This window comes from Grammomys surdaster, unplaced genomic scaffold, assembly GCF_004785775.1.
Source record: "Grammomys surdaster isolate TR1022 unplaced genomic scaffold, NIH_TR_1.0 233, whole genome shotgun sequence".
Classification (NCBI taxonomy): domain Eukaryota; kingdom Metazoa; phylum Chordata; class Mammalia; order Rodentia; family Muridae; genus Grammomys; species Grammomys surdaster.
In genome coordinates this window covers 1,689,406-1,698,859 of record NW_021604678.1, presented here as the reverse complement: position 1 = coordinate 1,698,859, position 9,454 = coordinate 1,689,406, and positions in this window count along the sequence as shown.

Below are 9,454 nucleotides of genomic sequence, written 5' to 3'. Positions count from 1 at the left end.
CTGGTATCATCTGTGACTTGGAAATAACTCCCATGAGGTGCTGACATGGTGATGATTAAACAGACCATGTTCATCCACTGATAGCTCATGGAACATCTTAAGAAGATACAGTATTTTCTTACCCTTTAATATCTTACCATCCATAACTGATGGTCCTTGCTGTGCTCAACTTTTAAGTTTTGAGGAATACTTTGCTAACTGATTTCAGTGGCAGTGGCCATGGATCTCATGGTTAATGTGGCCACCTGGTTTTCAGTTAAAAGGAGAGAAGTCATCTAATATAAGATGATATAAGAATGATATGGAATTAGCAAACTTGAAATTAATAGTTGAGTAGTATAAGAAGTTGTTTGGGGGCTGGAGAGATAGCCCAGCAGTTAAGACTTCGTGTTGCACTTGCTGAGGACTGTGTTCAGTTCCAAGTACTCCCTCAGTGGCTCACAACGAGATTATTCCAGATCCATCAGATCCCCTCCTCTGACTGCCATGGGCACTGCATGTATATGGTATATATACAAACAGAAAAAAACATGTACATTAAGTATATTTTAAATATAATTGCTACATCCTACATGTATAGACTTAAAATTGCTGTGCAACTGCAATGATTCTAAATTATAAGCTCAAGCAAAAAGATTTATTTCCAGATGTTAATCCTAAATCATTAGCTTCAACTAGTCATGTCATGTGATGTGCTTTGAAGAACACTATAAATAGAATTGCCTATGCAACTGGAACACTAAAGTTACATGTTAAAAATTCTAACTGTAGTTTACGTAAAGTCACTCGTATCTATTTATTTACCAATTTACAGTTTTCCCAGAAGAGAAAGCGTGGCTTTTGTAATTTAGGGTTGCCTAGAAGACTTCGATGTCCAGGTCCCATGGGTCCCCACTTAGCTCAAATGCACCTTCTTTGAGTACCTAGAATGTAGACGGCGAGTTTTTGTAACTTGAGACTAGCTTCAAACCCTGGCCCTGCAATTTCTAGCTAGACAAATTTTGTAGAAGCAAGATAATATTGATAAAAAGTTAATATTTTCTGAATATCAGAAATATAGCAGGGAATACTGTTGCAGGAAATACTGAAGGCAGGAAATACTGTGAGGAGTGAGTGAACTCCCTCAGTGGTTAGGGCAATGCCTTGAACACTGAAGGCTTAACTAACGGTGGCAGCTCCCAGCTTCCCATTGTTAATATACTTCATCCAGAGACTAAAGTAGGGACCTGCTATAGCACAGACAGAAGCCAGAATTCATCACATACACCAGCAAAGGATGCCCTAGGTCCTCAAATCTCCTGTTTCCCCAACTCTGTCAGAGGTTAACAGCGAGGAAGGGGCACCAGAATTGTCCTTCCTTTTTCTGCTCTGAGATAATGACAGTGACCTCTAGGAATTAAACATAATGTTAAGGAATTATACCTGCAACTGTGCTTATCAACTTTGCCACAGAGGGTGGCACCAGGTGTTAAAAGTACTAAGTAAAAAATAATGATGTTCCCAAGCATATAGACCAGTAACCTTGTTGTACCAGGAAGCATTTGTGGACCCCCAAAGACCACCAAGGAGCCGATTCCAATGCAATCACCCTAGGGTTTCTTTACTCAAGCTCCAGCTTGGGCCGCACCACTGTCTCTAATGCAGCAGAACGGGAGGGTGCAGCACTAAACTTAGTTCCAAGCAAGCATTTATAGAGGCAGAAGGGGATAGTTAGCCTGGCCCAGATACAGTCTCAGTACCTGGCTGGCTCTCGCAGTTATTAAAATGAAGTAGGCAAGCCGGCGTACTGAAACCATGGACTAATGACTTGTTACAGAGGGCCGGACAAGAAAACCCCGACTGCCCGTTGTGGGGCTCTCCTTGTGCTCCGCTTGGTTGCAAAGCCGGGAAATGAGTTGAAAGTTACAGTTAATCCCATCTTAAAGACCTCTTTTGCCGTGAGGTGTTGTGGAAAATTAACAGTCCCCTAGACAGCCGTAACATAAAGAGAAAGTGGACCTGGTCAGAGCATCTTTTCTAAAGCACCATTTGGGGCTGAGGCGCACTGTGGAGTGGTAGATAGTCCTTATTAAACCCTGTATGGCCCAGGTCGGGTGAGACCAGCCCAGACAGTGTAGGTCACTTTTTCTTAGAGAGTAAGGTGTTTGGAGAATACAGAATCTTTGAACAGTGAGCTAATCGGCCTCTGGTATCATGGAGTGAACCAACTTCTTGCCTGTAAGGGTAAGACTCCCTCTTGCCTGCCTCTCGTTAAGGTAAGAGCCCTTTTCTGTCTTCACTGAGAAAAAATAAATTCTAATTAAAATGGGTTTGTGTTGCTATACAAATTTCTGAGACCACCTCTGTGTGCCTTCTTGCCTCCTATGACGTCACTGACTGTCAATCTTCCAGCCTGGCAGGTACCACGTGCTCTCAGCTTCACACTCTTTCTCTTGCACCATCAGCTTGGTTCTTCCTCTATTGGCTTGCCCTCTGATACAGTAGGAAGTGTTTAATCTACATCGAACCCTAACTTTAATAATGTTCTGCTGCTCCACATTTTAGGGAAATGATGAGTTTTCTACCATTGTTTATATTGCCTCGCACCTCGTGTTCTGCTGCGTTCGCTCTCTTGCCCAGTTGTGCACCGATGGCCATAAGTCAGCACTAACCTCAAAATCAAGTTCAGTCACTGGGCCTCAGTCTTGGTTTTCCCTGCACTTCACTGGCGTTCCTTGTGGCATGTGCTGTCTCTGTGTTGGAACGAGAAGTGTCTCCGACATCTCCTATTCTCCTCTACACTCAGCTCCTTCCTGCTTTTATGCACACTTGTGAATTTTCATATAATTCATAGGCTGCTTACTCCCAGGTTCCTATTTGGTCCGCTGTGTCAGTCAGCAATAAAAGCTTATGCAAAAAGGAAAATTCTGGAATTGTTTCTAATAGTCATTTACATACCATATTATCAGTTCACCAGAAAATGTTGTCAGCTACGCTTTCACAAGCTATCCTTTCTGTTTATTTTTAATCCATTCGGTAATATTTATACTTAGGATTGAACCTAAAGCCTCCTACTTGGTAAGGTATGCCTCTTTTACTTATTAGTTGGAGACAAGGTCTTACTTAAGTTGCTTAGGCTGAGCTTGAACTTGTAATCCTCCTGCCCATCTCCCAAATAAGTAAAATTCCAGGTGTGTGCCACTGGCTGCTGTTCATTTCTAATTATATCTTGACCAAATTCTTCTCAGATCCTCTTCTCCTTGGTAAAAACCCCATCACTTATTTCTGGATTTTTATCACAGCCCATGATGCATGACTTGCTTCCATTGTCTTTCTTTCTTTTCAAGAATTCTCTCTACTCAAAACCAGAACATATATATATATATACATATATATATGACTTATTATATATTATATAATAATATATAAGCCTGTATGTATTATATAACATATGCTATAATTTATAGTTTATTATATATAAATAGTTTATTAATATTTATATTGTATATATTAGGTAGTAAGATAGCATATTACCCTTGCTCAACCCTAATCCTTGTTTTCTCATATTTAGAATAAATTCCCAAGATATTCCTTTGTTCAGACTCTTGCCTTCTGTTCCAGTTTCAACAGTCATTATCTTTCTTACCTCTTCTGTTTAATCTTGGGATTCTTAATATTCCTTTGTTCAGACTCTTGCCTTCTGGTCCAGTTTCAATGGTCATTATCTTTCTTACCTCTTCTGTTTAATCTTGGGATTCTTAAGTGTTCTTTTTTCATGGTATAAAAGTGAAATTTTTCCATGTCTCTCCTCTGCCCTGGCATTCCCCTCAGTATGAACTGTTCCTCTTCATATACTGATGTGCTTTATTTTCTCACTGTATCCAGGTCTGACCAAGAGTCACCTCCTCTGAGAGGCTTTCTGGGCACAGTGTCTCACATGCCATCTCTTTTCAAGCCTTCCCTTTCAGCCTGCTTTGTGCTTTCAGTGCTTGCAGCTATTTTGCCCCCACCTCCCCACACATTGAAATGTAGACTGCACAGAGGTAGGGAGTGTGTGCATCCCTCACAATGATGTGTGGCTATGGCAATATTTGGAGATTTGATGTGTTCAGTAAATATTTGTAGCATGAACTGACAAATGCATGTTTATCGTCCAGTTAAATATTCCAGCAGAGATATTCAGGAATGCTCTGAACTGAATCTTTAATACAAATGAAGAGATAATCTCACCCCTAGAGTCACCTACAGACTGAGCAAAGTATATGGAGTTCTGCTTCAGTTTAAAGTGGGGCTGAAAGGCAGCTCCAGGGCTGCTGGGACACTGGAGTTAACACGAGCTCCCAGCTCAGCATCAAAACCCAAGAATTCCGAGGGAAAGAAATATCAAAATAATTCATGATGCAGAAAAAAGAATAGCCATGCTGGCATATTTTATGAATTTAAAAATTATCCACTCCCATATTACAAAGGAAAATAATCACTCTTCTCTTATGCTGGTTCATTAAGTACACCTGAAATACAATTAGAGAAAATGAGAACATCAAAAGATTATTTCTTTTTATGCCAATAATAAAAATGGGTTCATTTAAGGTGCACCTATAATTTAAACACATTGTGATTTTAAAGGAAGATAAATTAGTAAGATATCTTGCATTGACCAGTTGTTTTTAGGCATTGATTTATTGGCTGCATTTTTCTATAATAAGGATCATAATATATTTGTCTTCTACCCTAAACAGTTCAATAAGTGCTTTTGACTGATGAAATAGTTTAGAATGTAGCTTAGAGATTAAACTAGAAATTCAAAGAAACCTTCTTAGAGCTTAATGTATGCCAATCTGAGTTACCAACCCATTAGGAGCATACAACTGCTCTAAATGTCTTCCTTCAATAAAGAAACCATTAGAAATTGTTAGTCTCAGACTATGTGAAGTGCTATTTGCATTATAAAATTTTATTTTCTGTATTATTGTTTGTAGACAATACTTTCATGAGCACAGGCTTCAGTGCTTTTAGTGGAAAACACATAATGTATGTTCCAGTCTTCTAACTACCCTAAAGGTAAGATAAAGACTCCAGATATCTGCTATTGAGAGGCAAATAATATGAATTATTGTTTGAACAGAAGGACTTTAAGCGAGGTGGAGTAGAGGACAATACCAGAACTCCCCAGTGTACTGAATAAATTGAACCCTCTACACTGCATTCTGGACTTACTTACTTTTGAATTTTACACATTAATTGCATACCTTCCTTAAGATTGGGGTGGGGTTTGGAAGGTTGTTTGATTTTTGTTGTTGTTTGTTTGCACGATAGCATTCATGTGTTTAAGAAATATAAGTTTCTACTGTACATTTCTGTGACTTCAGTCACAGTCATCCAGCAGCTTGAGCCTGTGGAGCTCAATATGGGACAGGAGTCTTCACTTATGACATACAGGGATGCCAGACATGAACAGACCTGAGATAGTAGAACACCCTGTGTACCACTACTTGGACATGTTTTTCAGGCATTGCCTTCAAACTGCTTTAAGCGTGGGGTATGGGGCTGCCGAAAGGACCACAGTGGGATACGTTATGTGTATAGGACACAGTAATGAATGTTAAGTCAATTGGTAAGGTCAAAAGCCTTTACCTTCTTCACAATCACATCTATTATTGAGCAAATAGATGCATCCTTCTATATTGGTTGTTCCTTTCGTCACATGAAGAAGAGAATGGTCACTACTCTTTTTGTCTTCCCTTATTGCAAACATGATCAAAGTGGTCAAATATGGTAGCATTTTATGCTGTGTAGAATGTACCAACAACTACAGATTTGCCCTCCTTGGGCAATCACCATGAAGAATGAGTTTGCACTTCCTAGTCTTATAGGTATTTTTAGATATGTATGCTTGATCAAAAGAAAAGAAAAGAGTTGTGATTGAAGTCAAATAGTCTGCCAGGCTTAGTTGGATTCCCAGCACTCAAGAGACTGAGGCAGGAGAATTGAGAGTACTCGAACCACCTGAACTACCTAGCAAGAGACCTCCCCATATCTCTCACTCAAATGAAAGAAAAAGCAGAAATCAAAATAATTTAAAAATAGGATAAGAGTCATTGCAAATGTAAGAAATAGCCTTTTGTTTCTATTTTCCTAAATGGAAGAAAAAGTATAATAATTGCAAATAGTAGGAATGTCTATGTTTCAAAAATTTTATTAACTGAATAAAAAAAATGTATTGTTCACAGAAATATGCGGGTCACTCCCCAGCAGTGTTCAGACACTGTCAGGTGAACCCTGGCATACTCAGTGAACTCCACCAAGTGTAACTCAAATCCTAAAATTTGACAAGAAGTCTGAAATAATGATGTAGACAAAATAAATCTCTCAGGCAAAATTAATATTAGGAATTCTGTCAATCAATCTGAAAAAAATGTAGTTCTGATATACTTACCAATGAATTTTGTCCATTGTTATCTTATTGGTTATTATTGAATTGTAACCGTAAAGCTAGGATCTGCAGATGGAAATGACGGCCTTTCTGGAAGGAATGAATCTCAAGCACAAACATGCCCTTCTCCACTGAGACCTGTGTGTTTCAGATGAGAAGGAAGCTGTCCTTTCCTTCTTATCTACCCCTTTGGTACAATTGACCATGCAAGTTTCCTTCACTGAGATCAGAACAAACTCATGGAAGCCCCTTCAGAGCTCATGAAACCAAAGCAGCACAAACAACAGGCATTGTCCACAGGAGAGTCTGACAGAATCTGGGTCTCATTTGGTTTTACAAGAAGGGAAGTATATTTCCTTCAGCTTTAATGATTCATAAGACATACAAATTACAATACGTTGACTTGGTTCCACCTGTGAAGAGTCTAAAGAATTCAAAGTTCTCCAATTCATGCTCTTTTCCACAGACATATTTAAAGTAAGAGGAAAAAATGGAAAAGAATGTGAGGAAGAACACAGAAATGGATTGAATGATTTTGATCCGTGTTAGACACCATTACGAGCACATCAAATCTATCAGGCTAGTGACAATCCTTCTCACCTCTGAGACTTCGCAACGAGATTGGACATATATGATTTTGACTTCCATGTTGATATAGAACTATATGGGTACATGTGAACATGTGTATGTGTGTGCTGTAGACACATCTCATAAACACTGACATAGGACAATTCTCTTCATTAGTAATGGGCTTTTGGAGGTCCAGTCATGCAGAATAACAGGCAGATGCAAGGTAGGCATCCCTGCAAGAAGGACATGGCATGGCGGACAGCTGGTGGCAAATAAGGGCTGGGAGATTTGTCTCTACTGGGATATACTGGCCATTGGTCCCACATGATCAAGAATAAAATAAACAGTTCATATGTTTTAAAAAAAATCCTTCCACTTTGCTTTGACTGACCAAAGCGAACTAACAATTAAAGATCTCTCTGGGTGCCCAAAAAGATACTATTTATATTTTAATTGCAAGGAAAATAACTGATTGGTTATTTACATTATACATTTTCAGTTTGTTTAGTTACTGCCACTTCTAAGGATACACATAGAAGATGGTATACTGTTGCAATTAACGTGTGTATGTGTCTGTGATGGCAGGAGTGTTGGAGTGTTGAGAGGGAGTTTTCTTCAGACCCAAAGGAGCTGGAATTGAAATCCCCATCCCCAAAGACTTCTCTCTCTCTCTCTCTGAACCATAAATTTTAACTTTTCCAGCAAAGTCGATTAACAAAATTCTTTATAGGACGCAATGCCTTTTGGATGTATGTTCTTACTTGCTAAGAAAATGAAACAGAAATAAAATTTTGTATAACCTGGCCTCTGCAGTAAATATTTGTGAGCTGCAAAATGAGATCTGTTAATCTTTTCCCTAACAGATCACAAAATGATGTCTGTGCTTTTGTCCATTCAGTTTGTCTATGCTCCATAACCAAATCTCTCATTTACTGGTCAGCTGTTATCAGTGTCTTTATACGATACTTGTTCTGATAGTGATAACTGACTGAGAGAAGCCAGCCACACTACTGCTAAACCATCAAATGAGTATGTTTCCTCCAACTGCTAAAACTTGGCTACATCCTGGTCCAGCTGTGGAATAAAGACCTATGAAGTGCTAACCAACTCTGAAGCATGGAATATCAGTTTCAATCTTTATTGCACAGGAAACAATTGTGCCATAAGACCAATGTATCCCCCTGGAAAAAAAATGAGCACACTGACCCACCAAACATGCCCTAAACCAGCAAAGAACTAGTTAACATGGTAACAGTTTAGGTCTTCCTATTCAGGATTCTCTCATCCTTTCTGCAGGGACCATGGGACACACCAAGGACCAAGGTTGCCTGTCTAAGGGGTAGATTTCTAAGTTTCAACTTTCTGTTGCAAAATGAACACATGGAACGCCTTTGAATCTTCCACAAGTACAGTCCAGGGCTCAGAACAGTTCTCTGCCCCAAAAGCAAGAACACCCTTGTGAGTAACAGATGTTACATAAAATAAATACTGGGTTTTTTTTGTTTTTTTGTTTTTTTTTTCTCCTAACAAGATCTATTGAAGGGCATAATGTATACTGTGAACTTTCTCAGAGCATAACAATCTCCTAAAGAGAGAATGGGTGGGGGGAGGGGGGTCTGAAGGGGAATGTTTTGACATTGGCCCTCTTGGTTGTTCCTCAACCATCCAGCCTTCTCACTCAGCTAAAACCAATCCTTCATGATGTCCAGGAGCTAAATGTTCATCTCTCCCTGAATGCGCTATTTAAAACCCAAGGGATTTGCTTCATATTTTCTTATCCATGCGGGATCTCGGCCCGAGGGTACCCAGCAGTACAGTGCCAGCCACCAGGAGACCGGCTAGTAGTACCCAGGCCAACCTGAAGGAGGGGAAGACTGAGGTGACCTGTTTTGCCTGTTTTCCTCTACCCAGGAAAAATGGTCGGCACTTGTTAGAAGGAGCCTGACTGTTAAGAACACCAACCATTCTGCTGAGAGTCCTGCCTATCTGTCGACATCTTGATTATTACAGAATTCCCCCTTGAGATTTGTTCCTTTCAAGCAGTTGTCTGGGCATTAACCTGGTGTGGTATGGTGTGAGACAGTGCAGGGATCACAGACATAAAGGCAAACTACAGAAAAAGAAGACAATAGATACAGGTAAGTTAAGAAAAAGGGAAATAAGATAGATGGAAAGGGAGAGAGATTGTGAGAACGATCAGTGTTTATAAAGATCACTTTGTCTGAAACATTAACCAAAAGACCCAGGAACAGCACAGAGACCAATACCTTTATCAGGGAATGAGCTGCATTCTCTAAGATCTGAAGCTAGCCAGCTCCCAACCCCACTTCTCTCCTCTCCCTTTTCAATACCATGTCTTGCAATGAACCATGCTGTGGGAAACAATCCAAGGAATGGCCACATAGCAGTGTGCTGTTTATATGTAGTGTGTGTGTGTGTGTGTGTGTGTGTGTGTGTGTGTGTGTGTGTGTG